The sequence below is a fragment of the Anolis sagrei genome, chromosome 5 (assembly GCF_037176765.1).
Source record: "Anolis sagrei isolate rAnoSag1 chromosome 5, rAnoSag1.mat, whole genome shotgun sequence".
Taxonomy (NCBI): Eukaryota; Metazoa; Chordata; class Lepidosauria; order Squamata; family Dactyloidae; genus Anolis; species Anolis sagrei.
Genome location: NC_090025.1, coordinates 174,002,723 through 174,016,116, shown reverse-complemented (window position 1 = coordinate 174,016,116; position 13,394 = coordinate 174,002,723).

Below are 13,394 nucleotides of genomic sequence, written 5' to 3'. Positions count from 1 at the left end.
TTGTCTGCTGGAGCGAGGTGTGAATGTTTCAACTGACCACCTTGATTAGCATTTGATGGCCTGGCAGTCCCTGGAGCAATCTTTTGTTGAGAGGTGATTAGATGTCCCTGATTGGGTTGTTGTAGGTTTTTTCAGGCCATATGGCCATGGCCTAGAGGCATTTTCTCCTGACTTTTCGCCTGCATCTATGGCGAGCGAGAGGGGCGAGCGAGCGGCGAGCGAGAGGGGCGAGCGAGGCATTCTCTCCTGACGTTTTGCCTGCATCTATGGCAAGCATCCTCTACTAGTGAGGTCTGTTGGAAGTAGGAAAAAGGGTTTATATATTTATGTGGAATAATGACCAGGGTGGGACAAAGGACTCTTGTCTGCTGGAGCGAGGTGTGAATGTTTCAACTGACCACCTTGATTAGAGGGCCCGCCAGAGTGAGTGCCTGCCTTCCCTCCTTAATAATAATTTTAATTTCTCCTCCCTATTCTACTAAATTAATAATTAAATTTAAAAAATATTGAAAAAATATTGAAAAAAAAGGGCGCCATCTTTACAAAATGTTTTGTAAATATTTACGAAACTTCGTAAATACCGAACTTTTTTTTTTGAAAATTTTGTAATTATTTTAAATATCGAAACAAAAAAAAACCCCAATTACAAAACGATTTTAGAAACAAATTTTTGCGTTGTTACCCAGGCCTGATAGATAGATAGATAGATAGATAGATAGATAGATAGATAGATAGATAGATAGTGATTGGTTTTTTTTGGGGGGGGGGGGCGCCAAAATACTGTTTGCTTACCATTGAAAATTACCTAGGGCCGCCTCTGACTACAACTCATATAAATCAAGGTCAATTCTCCCCAAAAGCCTCCAGTATTTTTTGTTGGTCATGGGAGTTCTGTGTGCGAAATGTGGTCCAGGTCCATTGTTGGTAGGGATCACAGTGCTCAGTCTTGATGTAGGGTGAACTACAACTTCCATCATGTTGAGTCAGTCCCCTGACCCCTCCAGTATATTCAGTTGCTGATCAATTCCACTGTTGCCATGTGTCATAGAAAAGAGTACGAAATGGAAGAGGCAGTGGGCAGCGTTATGCAAATTCCACACCAATGGAGAGAGTAAGAAACACTGGGGTGTCTGTGGTGGAGGAAACACATAAAATCTAGGGTGAAATTTCCCCCATATGAAAGCCTTCACTTGGGTGGTGGGCAGTATGGTGTTGGTGGAGGACATTGGCAGGGCTCTTGTACATATTCACGGTGCTTGCTATAACCTGCAATGTTACTGGAGGGAGGGCCTTTGGTGGCTCTTCGAAGGTGGGGATCATAGCTGTTTGTGGAAGTGGGAGCCCGTTTGTGAAAGTGGGCACTCCAGCCATACACACATACAGTTTTTCCGCTTTTATTATGGATATGGAGGATAGATATAGATTTTTTTTAAAGGAATTACTTTTATAGAAATAGTGTTAAAGTTGTCAGATTCAAAACTGGCCAGAACTCCTATATTTTTAATTGTCCCGTAAAAGAAGGATTTCACCAGGTGTTGCTTGGTAACAACCAATTAAAAAACAACACCGGATGAAATTCATGCTTCTGTGTGTATGGACATAACTCAAATTTGCCTGTTGGATTTCACAGGATTTTCTTAGACAAGGAATGCTTAGAGATGCCTTGCCATTTCCTTCCTCTGAAATAATTCCCACATCACCTGATATTCATTGATGTTCTCTCATCAAAGTAATAACCAGGGCCAACCCTGCTTAGTTTCCATGATTTGATAGAATCTGGTGCCTACACCAGAAGCACAGAAGCTATTTCAGTTTTTCCCTTTGGGAATCCTAGCCTTGGCAGCTGGAGTAGCGGAAAGCTTCTTACCACCATCTACATTTTTACTGTTGCTCATTTATATATCACTTATCTCTTTAATAGGTTATTTACCTCCCTGCCTTTTTTATTTGGAAAAACATGTAGCAATTAGTGACATATGTTATTCGAACAATAACAATTAGACTTGGATGACACACACTTCCTTGACCCATTTCGAACCAGCTTCAGAGCAGGATACAGAACTGAGACTGCAATGGCTGCCTTAGTGGATAATCTCCATCTCAACATCAATATGGGGAATGTGTCCCTGTTGGTGGCCTTCGATACCATCGAAGGTTTAGTACTAATACTGAAGGAGCTAACCTTCTGGAATGCCTGGAAAGGCTGGGAATCGGAGGCACTTTGCTGCAGTGGTTCCGGTCATATCTCTCAGGCAGATTTCAGATGGTGGTGCTTGGGGATGGAACTGTTATGTGGCATCCCACAAGGTGCCATTCTATCCCCAATGCTCTTTAATATTCGCATGAAGCTGCTGGGAGAGATCATCTGTAGGCATGGATAGTGTGTCTCCTATGAATGAATGTCTGGAAGAGGTAATGGACTGGATGAGGAAAATAAAACTGAAACTGAATATAGACAAAACAGAGGTGCTTGCCATCAAGGGTCCTAATCTGGGGATGGAGATGTGTCAACCAGTCCTGGATGGGGTTACACTCTCCCTGAAAGATTGCATTTGCAACTTGGGAGTGCTCCTGGATCCATCTTTCCAAGTGTCAACCCAGGTAGATGCAATGGTCAGGAGTGCTTACTATCAGCTTTGGCTGATATACCAACTGCGCCCCTTCCTAGATTTGGAGGACCTGAAGATGTTAGTGCAGCACTGGTAATCTCAAGACTGGACTTCTGGAATGTGCACTACATTGGGATGCCTTTATACCAAGTTCAGGAACTCCAGTTGGTTCAAAATATGGCAGCCAGATTGGTTACGGGAATATTCAAGAGTGAGCATATCACACCTATCCTAAAGTCACTCCACAGGTTGCCAATTAGCTTCTGGGCAAAGTACAAGGTGCTGGTTTTGTCCTTTAAAGCCCTACATGGCTTGGGTCAGGCTATCTAAAGGATCGCCTTCTCCCATACAATCTGCCCCAAAGGTCCTCTGGGGGGCATCTGCTCCAGCCTCCCAGAACCTAACTAGCAACCATCACCCAGAGGACCTTTGCATTGGCTGCCCCAAGACTGTGAAATGAACTGCAGGAAGCGCTCTAACAGTTAGATCAGATGTCAGAATGTAAAAATAATCTAAAAACCTATCTCTTCCAGCAGGCTTACCCAGCCAGTTGAAAGCAAGAATTTTAAACCCATGTTCTGTATTTTGGTGTCCTGTGTGATTAATGTGTATTTCATAGAAATGCTTTGACATGTATCTTTTATGGAACTGCATTTTAATATATGTGTTGTAGAATTGTTAAATAATATTTGTGCGTTTTTGACTGTACTGTGACCCGCCCAACCATGAGGACAGGTGGGTAAAAAATTATTATTATTATTATTATTATTATTATTATTATTATATGTTTATATGTATGACAACTAAAACTGCTTGTCCCTATTTTCCCAAGATAACATGTTTTTATTATTAAAAGTGTATTATTTTGTATTAACAAATAATAATACCCATACACCAATTTCAATGTTCAATATTTAATACCAATAATAATATTTGCACTAAAACATGACTATCAATGAAGAGTCTCTTGATTTTTAATAATACTTCCCAAAGTAATCAATGTGCCAGTTTTTCAGGGGTTTTTTTTAAAAAAAATTTTTAGGAAATCGTGTTTGAACTTAGCTAATTATAGTTTTACATATTTTTTTTATTTTTTTCATTTTTTAAAAAACAACAAACTATCATTTCACATCAGTTTTTGCAACTGCAATGTACCAATTTGAACAGCTGCCACATGCTTCCTTATTGCCTTCTTACCTTATTGCCTTATTACCCATCCAGGCTGGTGACCTTATGTGACATTCCGACTGGAATCCCTCCTGGCAAAAGTACTTGTCCTATTTCTTAATTTCATTCTTTTTTATCCTGGGCATCTGGTTGCCCTAAAGGCATAGCCCACCTGCTGTTCTTTCTACATATACCAAAAACCTCTTTCCTACTTCTACAATTGTTTTGTTTCAGGTATTCAATGCAAGTTGTTAGCAAAGCAGCATGTAGACCCCCGGAAAAGGAGAGTTAATAAAAGACCCCCTCTGGATTCTGTGCTGCAGTCGGATTTAAAGGCCAAGAGAAGTGACCCTGCATATTCACTGTTCTTCTGGGAATCTAGTTAGGAAGTGGCTGAAAAGAATTCTTTCATATATGTGCAAAAAAATCTGTTATCCTGTTTCTCAAAAGCCTGAGAATGTGCTACCAAAATTTATCTTGCAGTTTCTCCCCAGCATCTGGAAGAGGACCTTAGCTAAATATTAGGCCTGGGTAACAACGGAAAAATTTGTTTCTAAAATCGATTTGTATTTGGGGGGTTTTTTTGTTTCGATATTTAAAATAATTACAAAATTTTCCTTTTAAAAAGTTTGATATTTACGAAATTTCATAAATGTGAAAAAAATTACAAAACATTAACGAATCGATTTCCGAATCAATAACGAATCGATTCGTTAATGGCGGACGCGACCGCGAAATACGCTAAAAAACCTCCAAAAACTTCTGAAGCTTCCCTCTCCCTCTGTTGTTGACTGTTGGTGTGATATTATAATTTTTTTTCACTAATTAAACAAAAAACTTGCCCCAGACATGCGGAAATAATAACGAAACGACCTCAGAACAATAACGAAACGAATACAATAACAAAATACGAAACATTTACAAAACGTGTTTAAAAATTCGTTTTTTAAAAAAAATTGCTCCAGAATGGTTCGTTATCGTTTTGTAATTGGAAAAATTAACGAATTATTAACGAATTACGAATTAACGAAACGAAACCGCCCAGCCCTACTAAATATATGTAATATTGTATACGTTACCTTGTGTCTAACCCAATGTGATAGGGTCCCTAGCCTCTTGTAGCTTGGGTATTCTTTCACATTCATAATTTTGGCCATCTTAATTACAATCCAATGTTCCCTGGCTATGTGTGCTGGTTTTCATCCGTTGGAGGGTAAATAAATGCAGTTGCTTGTCTGAAGTAGGGTACACCAATTGAATCATGAGCTAGTGGGTTTTTTTTTGGGGGGGGGTTGTTTTTTGTTTTTTTAGCAAGCTAGACTTTTGCTACAGAGATTTGAGATGCAATAACAAAGGAAAATAAGACTATACTATCCAGGGTATCCTAATTTGGCAGAAGCAGACTCAATTAATTCTCTGTCATGCCAGTTTTCCAGCTGCTTTTAACATGCCCCAGTTTCTCTTTCTTCCAATCACTTTACCGCCGATTACAAGGCAACCTGAGCCCTGCCACACGCACAATGGAGGACCTTCTTATAGCAACATCAGAGGCACTCTAAGTGGGCAGCTACTGGCCAAGTGACATTTAATAGAATGCCAAATTTGCAAACTTTGTGTGTTTTTTTTATTTTTGTTTTGTTTTTAAATACAATACAAGTGTTTGGTTCACTCCTGAAGCAATAAATAAATAAAATACCACATTTGTCTTCAGAGCACTTCAATTATTGCCGAGTTCAAAGTTTACTCTTCCCAGTAGATTAGGACAAAAGCAAACTTCTGCAGGCTCTTCAACCTTGTATGTGTTTCCTCCTTCATAACTTTTGCCACCTTGCCACACACATCCCAGTTTTCTTCTGTGAATTGTTGGAAAGCATTTAAGGCAGGGAATGGGCAAAGCACAGCTTATGGATGACATGCAACCCCAACCTCACTTTGTGTTCTCAGAAGGTTCCCCTAAAGTGAAATAAAACTAAAAGACTGCACTGAAAATTGGTGGCACAACTGAGCAAAAATGCATATAACTGTCAAAAAGCAATGGCAAAACCTGGCTAGAGCAGGAGTGCATGTTTCCCCTTTTCTTACCAGTGGCCCCTTGTATTCTCATATTCCCTTTCTGAAGCCTTTCTAAAGCTCCCCTTTAAATTCATGATGATCCTTCTACCCCACTGAAACTAGGTTTACATCGGGGCCAAACCCAGAGGCCTTGGAATGACTCCTGCTGATCTCATTATGCATGAGACATTAAGCATGTTGCTCTGAGCATGCAGTTTGTATCATAAATGTCAAATCTGTCAAATAAAAAACACAAGATTTTTCTGATTGCAAACTTAAGTTTTCAAAGCTCTGTGATGAGTGGGTGGTGATGGGGAGTCCACACGTTTTCCAGTCTTGTTTTTAACACCTTTGCAAATACTGCTTTAACAGTTGGGAATTATGTTTCAGACAAAGAAAGCTTTTCAGCCACTGCTTTGAACAGTAAAAGAAATCTACAGCAGTGTCTCCAAAGCTGCCTGCAGCAACAAGAGGCCAATAAAACACAGTATTATTTTCAAGGTCTCCCTCAGATATTTCTTTCCTGGCTATGGGGTTTGAACCGCTTGTTATAAATTCAATTGAGTTAAAACCACCAGTGCAGATTTTTAGGAATTTCTTCTCCCAGGTTGAAAAACTTTTATCTCAAAATCCACAGTTTGAACTGATTTAGATGATATGATCACTAGAGACCCATATGATGCAGTTCAAACTGCATTATATGGCAGTGTAGATCCAGCCCATGACACAGAGCAACTGATTCAAATTACAGAAAAAGAGATTCCACCTAAACATTAAAAAGTGCTTCCTGACAGTAAGAGCTATTTGATAATATAGTAATTTTTTTATTTATAGCCCACCCTATCTCACTAAGAGGACTCAGGGCAGATTATAGCAAAGTAAAACATATTGGCAAACATTCAATGCCAAAGGTACAAATAACAACTCAAAAGCAAATTAAACAAATAAAACGTAATACAATCACATTTTTAATATATTAAAATTTTAAAAACACCTAAAATTTGACTAAAATTAGTTGGGGCTAAGATGGTATACAGCAGATTAAAGAAAAGAAACAAAGCAAGGTGGGGTGTATATAATGTGTAATGAGTCATCCTCCTCTCCATAAGCTAAAGTGCATAGATATATTTGTAAAAGTTTTTAAAGGAGATGAGAGGGGCTATTTTTAATTCTTTAGGGAGGGAGTTCCAGAGCCAGGGAGAGATCACAGAGAAGGCCCCCTCTCTCTCGGTCCCACCAATTGTATTTGGGACAGGGGTAGAACTGAGAGGAGGGCCTCCTCCACAGACCACAGTGCTCATGCTGGTTTGTACATGGAGATGCAATTTTTCAAATAGTCTGGGTGTAAACCTATTTAGGTAGTGGCTAGCACTTTGTATTTAGCCCAGAAGTAGACCAGCAGCCAATGGAGCTTCTGCAACATAGGAGTTGTGTATCGTCGAAGTCTTTCATGGCCGGAATCACTGGGTTGTTGTTGGTTTTTTTGGGCTATATGGTCATGTTCTAGAGGCATTCTCTCCTGACGTTTCGCCTGCATCTATGGCAAGCATCTTCACTACCTCTGAGGATGCTTGCCATAGATGCAGGCGAAACGTCAGGAGAGAATGCCTCTAGAACATGGCCATATAGCCCAAAAAAACCTACAACAACCCATAGGACTTGCGTACTCCCTGTACGGTGCTCCAGTTAGTAATCTGGCTGCCAATCTCTGTACCAGTTGAAGTTTCCAAGCTATTTTCAAAGGCAGCCCCATGTAGAAAGCATTGAAGTAGTCTAGATGGGATGTGACTAGGACATATACTACCATGGCCAAGTCAAGCGTCTCAAGGTATGGGTGCAGCTGGCACACAGGTTTTAATTATGTGAAGGCGGTCCTGGCCAGCAATTAATCCAGGATCACCCCGGGACTGCAAATCTCTGTCTTCAGAGGGAGTGTAACCACCTCCAACACAGGCTGTAACCCTACATCCTGGTCCACCTTCCAACTGACTAGCAGTACCTCTGTTTGGCTGGATATTACCCTCAAGTTATTGACAGTGGGAAACACTGTCTTGAAGCTTGGTGGAGCCTCCTTCTCTGGAGGTTTTCGTGGACTGGTTAGTCATCTGTCAAGAGTGCTTTGATAGTGCATTTCTACATGGGAAGAGATTGAATGAGACAGTCCTTGTGGTCCTTTTCAACTCTTTGATTCTATAAAGGTATATCTACCATGGAGGATTTCCTTGAAAGTGGCTAATGGTGCTGAACAATCACTTTCTTTGTTGTATTATGTAGGACTGTGAACCAATTACATATTTGGTTGATCAAAACATTTGCTTTTGGAGCTTGTCATTTGGATTATATGTATTTATGTGCAATGAAACCCTTACATCTGTCTGTTTGAAAACAGTTGGCTCTCTGTATTTATGTATTCAACTATCCCCTCCCAAAGCAAATATTTATTTTTCCATTTATTTTTCCATTTAATATAAAGGAACACCTATTTACTGTGTCATTGGAGCATCCACAAATTTTGGTATCCACAGAGTGTCCTGGAACCAAAACCCAGCAGATATCAAGGGCTCACTGTGTATTGAAGATGCTTAAGAGAATATTGTCTCCTCTTCTTGCTTCTTCACCATTCATCTTTACAGTTATGAATGTTGCACTGAAAGAAGACAGACTTATGATATTTTTATACCAGAGGAAGAATAGAAAAAAACCTCATCACAAAGTCTGTGGTATCCAAAGTGAGCCAAATTTTTTTGGCAGATGGGGCAAAAAAAAATCCTACAAGTGTCTTTCCTCACGACTTGACAATAAAAATGCAAAGATAAAGTAAATAATTTACAATATGTTACCCTTTAATGACACTTAAAATCTGCATTTGAATCAGCCACATCTGCTAAACGGTGGAGTCAGCCCTACACTGGAAATAATACAGTAACAAGCCAGAATTGAAAATGACTTTAAAATCATAAAAACAACCAACTGTTCTTCCAGGCTCAAAGCTCTGTGGTTTTAAATTTGTTTCCATTGATTACATTTTGGTCCTGATTAATCAGCTAAAGCTTTGGTTGACTAATCTGCCAATTAAGGTGATGAAAGCTTGTAGTCTTGGTGTTAATTATAATTATTTGCTGACCAGGGCAAAGATGAATTTTTTTGACATGTTGGCCTTGGCAGAAAAGCGTTGAATGTTTTAACTTGTTGAGGTCTTGCCGAGAGTAGAGAAGGAAAATGGGCCACTAGATGGCTGTCTAGAATAGGTTGTCATTAAAGCGATCACTGATCTGGTCTTTCCAAGTAGTGATGCTCACAGATAGCAGACCTTTACCTCTTAGAATATTGTGGATTGCAGAATATAGCTGCTTTGTAGTCAGAAAATGAAGTAATTTCGAGAGCTTACTCCTCAGAGATACATTTAAATCTCTCTTGGCATTTTCTCTAAAGCATGCTTTCCTTTCCCATATAATATTGACTGGTATGTACAGTCATGTTTGCTTTGTTGTTATTCTTTTCCTTCTCTGTTCATTTCTATATCTAAGTAGAAAGCATAGGCTTAAAATGGAGGAAATGAAAATATGTCGTAAGTGTGACATTAAGTAGAGAGATTATTATTATTATGTTTATGTTTATTTATACCCCACTTTTTCTCTCAACAATGAGACCCAAAGAGATCTCATGGTTTGGGAAAGTTTATTGCTTGGAATATAACTGCCAGATATCCTGGCCAGCATTTTCAGGGGTTGGGGATTCTGGTAGTTGTAATTCAAACTAGGAACTTTTGCCAGGCTTTAGATTTTGAAATACAGGAAGCCTTATCCTTTTATATACGCTCCAACATTTCACATATGAAAACCAGGATTCCTGTAGCCAAGCAACCTCAAAGTGAGGTCATGGTAGCAAAAACTATGAAGATAAACACACAAGAGTGGCTATAGTAGTTTGCTTTGGCCTGAATCTCTCAGAGTTCAACCCTCATTCCCTCTCCATGGTGCTGAGCTAACGGACTCATTTCATAGCAATTGAAGTAAGGGGGGGAGAGAAGAAATAAGAGGGCAAGAAACTAGAAAATTTTAAAAGCTGCTAAAAGATTGGAAAGACAGAAGATTAATCAGGAATATCTTTGTCAATTGTAATGGTTGGAGGATATGCATCTTCCATACTTCAATGTTGTTTACACTGGTGGTACTCACAATGGTGGTCTGTGGATCCACTGTCTGCCAATCTATTACCAAGTTTCCAGCAAAGATAGAAACAATGACAGCTAATGGGCACAGCTATGGTTCCAGTTTCTAGCAACTTTGGGGGAGGGAGGAACCCACTAGTTCCCCCCATATCAGATAACTTAAGAAGCACTAATTTATACCTGGTTTGGAAAGATTTCAATTTTGAGGGATCTACTATGCAGATATACTTTTTAAAAAAACAAAACAAAACTAGAATTGCAGTATCCATCCAGTTCAAGTGATGCAGAGATCTTACAAAGTTGTGGCCCAGCCTTCCACTACCCATTCAGTCTTCTTTCCTAGCTGCAACTCTCCATGGTTTCTTACAGGAGACTTCTCTTGTTGTATTGGCAGTACCCTGGACAGAACCTGAACCTTGTTCCTCGAAAAGCATGCTTGGCCTCATTGTGATATCGAAATTTGAATAACCACTGAGCAGGAAAGGCAGAAAGACTGGAACATTTAACTTCATGTCTGCTTTATCCAAAGGGGCTTTTCTGGAAAGTTTAACAAGTACTCTGAATGCCTGTTCTATTTTCTGAGCCACGATGCATTAGGTAGGTACTGTTTGCTTGAATAAAGGAAAATCTGCCAAGAGTGATGCTTATTCCATTCCCCCCTTGCTTTCTTTCCCATAATCAAATATAATTCTAAGAAAACCACTTCTCCCCCTACTGCTGCATCCTAAACAAAAAATCATTTACATAGGAGAGGCAATCTTGCAGTTCTCCAGATGCTGTTGGGCTACAACTTCCAGTATTCTTCATCACCGATTCTGCTGTCTTAGGGTAGATTGGAGTTGCAGTTCAATATTATCAGCCTACCTTCCAACTGTCTTGATTTGGCAGGGATAGTCTTGATTAATCCTCTGTTGTCCTATATTATCAGCTGCTTTTAAAAGGTCCCAGTTTCTCTATTCCTCCTACTCTCCCCCTTTGTTCTCAACTTGCTTCAGTTGTTGCAAACTGTGTTTGAAATGCAAAAGTAGATTGTACACCATTAACCTAGTCAGAGGAAAGAATGGACTGGACTCTTGCCCTTTCCAGTAGATTCAAGCAAAAGCAGACTACAGCAACCTCTCCAAGCTTGTGTAATCTCCCTTAATGCTTCTGCCATCTTGATAATGTTCTGATATTGCTTGGCCACGTGTGACACACTTTTCATATATGAATGGTTGGAAGGCATGTGTTTATTGTTGGCACAATCTTGCAGCAAAAAAGGAGGGAAATCATTATTCCTCCGGGACCTGATTTGTGACAAAGAACTACCCTAAAACATGTTTTCAGTGGATCATTATCAATTTTGGAACACTCCATCATTAAGCTCCACCTTGGATTCAACTCATTTTTTATTTTGAGCAACCGAAACAGACGGAACCCAAAATGTTTTATGTCTATTGCAGCAATGGGAAAATGTGAAAACCCCTTGCCTCCTCCCCCAAATATTGGGACTACAAACCTGGCAATGCATCATTGTTGGCTCACCTGTCCAGGGCTTGTGAGAACTGTAATCCAACAACATCTGAAAAACCACATGCTTCCAGACCCAGCGTCATCACTTCATGAGACATGTCTCACAAGTCCATCATTGGTAAATAAGCTGTGATGAGCCTCTGCAAATTGTTGTGGCATCTGTTTGCTGACCATGCCTTCTCCTTGCTTCTCATAAAATGTTTTTGCATTGAAATTCTCAGGAGAAGTTGTTATAGGAATAGTCTTCATTCTGTCATAGCCCCAGGATGTTTACACATCATCAGAGTTAGCACTTTCCTGAGGCATTTGCTCAGTCGCCCCGAAACCCAGCATCATTGCATTTTATGAGCTCTCAAACAATGCATACCCAGTTTCAGTTGGTGGCTTGAATCTCATTGGAGTGGTAAATCTGTTCTGGGTTTTAGTTGGAGCTTTAAAGAAGCTATCCAAGTTGATAAAGCCCATCCTCAAAAATAGGTTCAGCACCTTCAACAGCTAGTAAGGACTAAAACCCAGATTTAAACATCCCACTGATATGGGGCCCTTCCACACAGCCCTGTATCCCAGAATATTATGGCAGAAAATCCCATATTATCTGAGTGTGGACTCAGATAACACAGTTCAAAGCAGATATTGTGGGATTTTCTGTCTTGATATTCTGGGATACAGGGCTGTGTGGAAGGGCCCATGGAAGCTACCAACCACAAAAACATGCAGATACCTGAGAGCCAATGGATAAGGATTATTGTTCATTTGAGATAGACACTGAGGACTTTATCTCACAAAACTGATAAAATGCAATTATGGGAGGATAAAGGCACCTTTGAATGGAGCTTACCGCATAACACTATATCTCTCCTGTAGTTGCATTATGCTTAGATCATAATTGGATTGTCTCTTTTCACTGATGGAAAACTCATCAATGAATCCAGTATCGCTGTTCATCTGCCACTCTTCTTTGGTCAATAATGCTCTTCTGTTGCAGTCCAATATTCTGAAGCAAAGGAAGATCTCGCAAGAATGCTGAAACTCTATGATTGCACCACTGTGGCAAAATGGAGGGAGAAAGGGGAAAATGAAAAAGACAAAGTACCCTTGCACTGGGCAGAGTAAACATGGGTAGGAAATAAGTCTGCAAGGAAGACTGATCACAGGAATTCGGGTCCACAAAGTGCTAGCATTCACAGTGACAGTAAAGTATGACAGTGATCATTCCAATAATGATATGTTTCTATTTGCTAAAAAAACAACATTGCCAAGAGACAACAGACTAGTCCAATAATTCTGAGAGGATTTGCTCTCCTCTAGAAATACAGGGTTTCAGTCTTAAAGTATACCTAGATGTATAACTGGAAGTAGATCCTGATGCTGTAATGGTGGTCAGGAATTCTTTTGGGAAATTCTGGTGTGAAAAAAGGGTCAAAGATTTTCTCTCTAGTTCTGAACTGGAGATTTGGGTGAATCAGGGTCGCACTCAAAATTCTACACCACTTTGTCTTCAGCTCACTTCAATTGCTGCTAATAGAGTTCGACATGCAAAAGTGGCTTATATTTGATGTACTAAACAGAGAAGTGAGGATGATGTGGAATCTTGTGCTTTTGCTCGGGCAAAAGCAAATTTCCACAGCCTCTCCTAGTTTGTGTGTTCTCATTAAAACCTTTACGATTGGGATTACACTCTGAAATTACTTGGCCACAGATGCCCAGTCTTTCACCTGTGAATTGTTAGAGGGCATGCATTTGGCAGATACTGTATTTGGGGAGAAATAGTCCAAAATTGACCCTAGGGGGAAAATAGCTTTTAGAAAATAAAGGTTTATTGTTAACACAGAGAACAGCTATAGGGATAGGGTTTTCAGGCTGTATTTTCTTCACACCAGTAT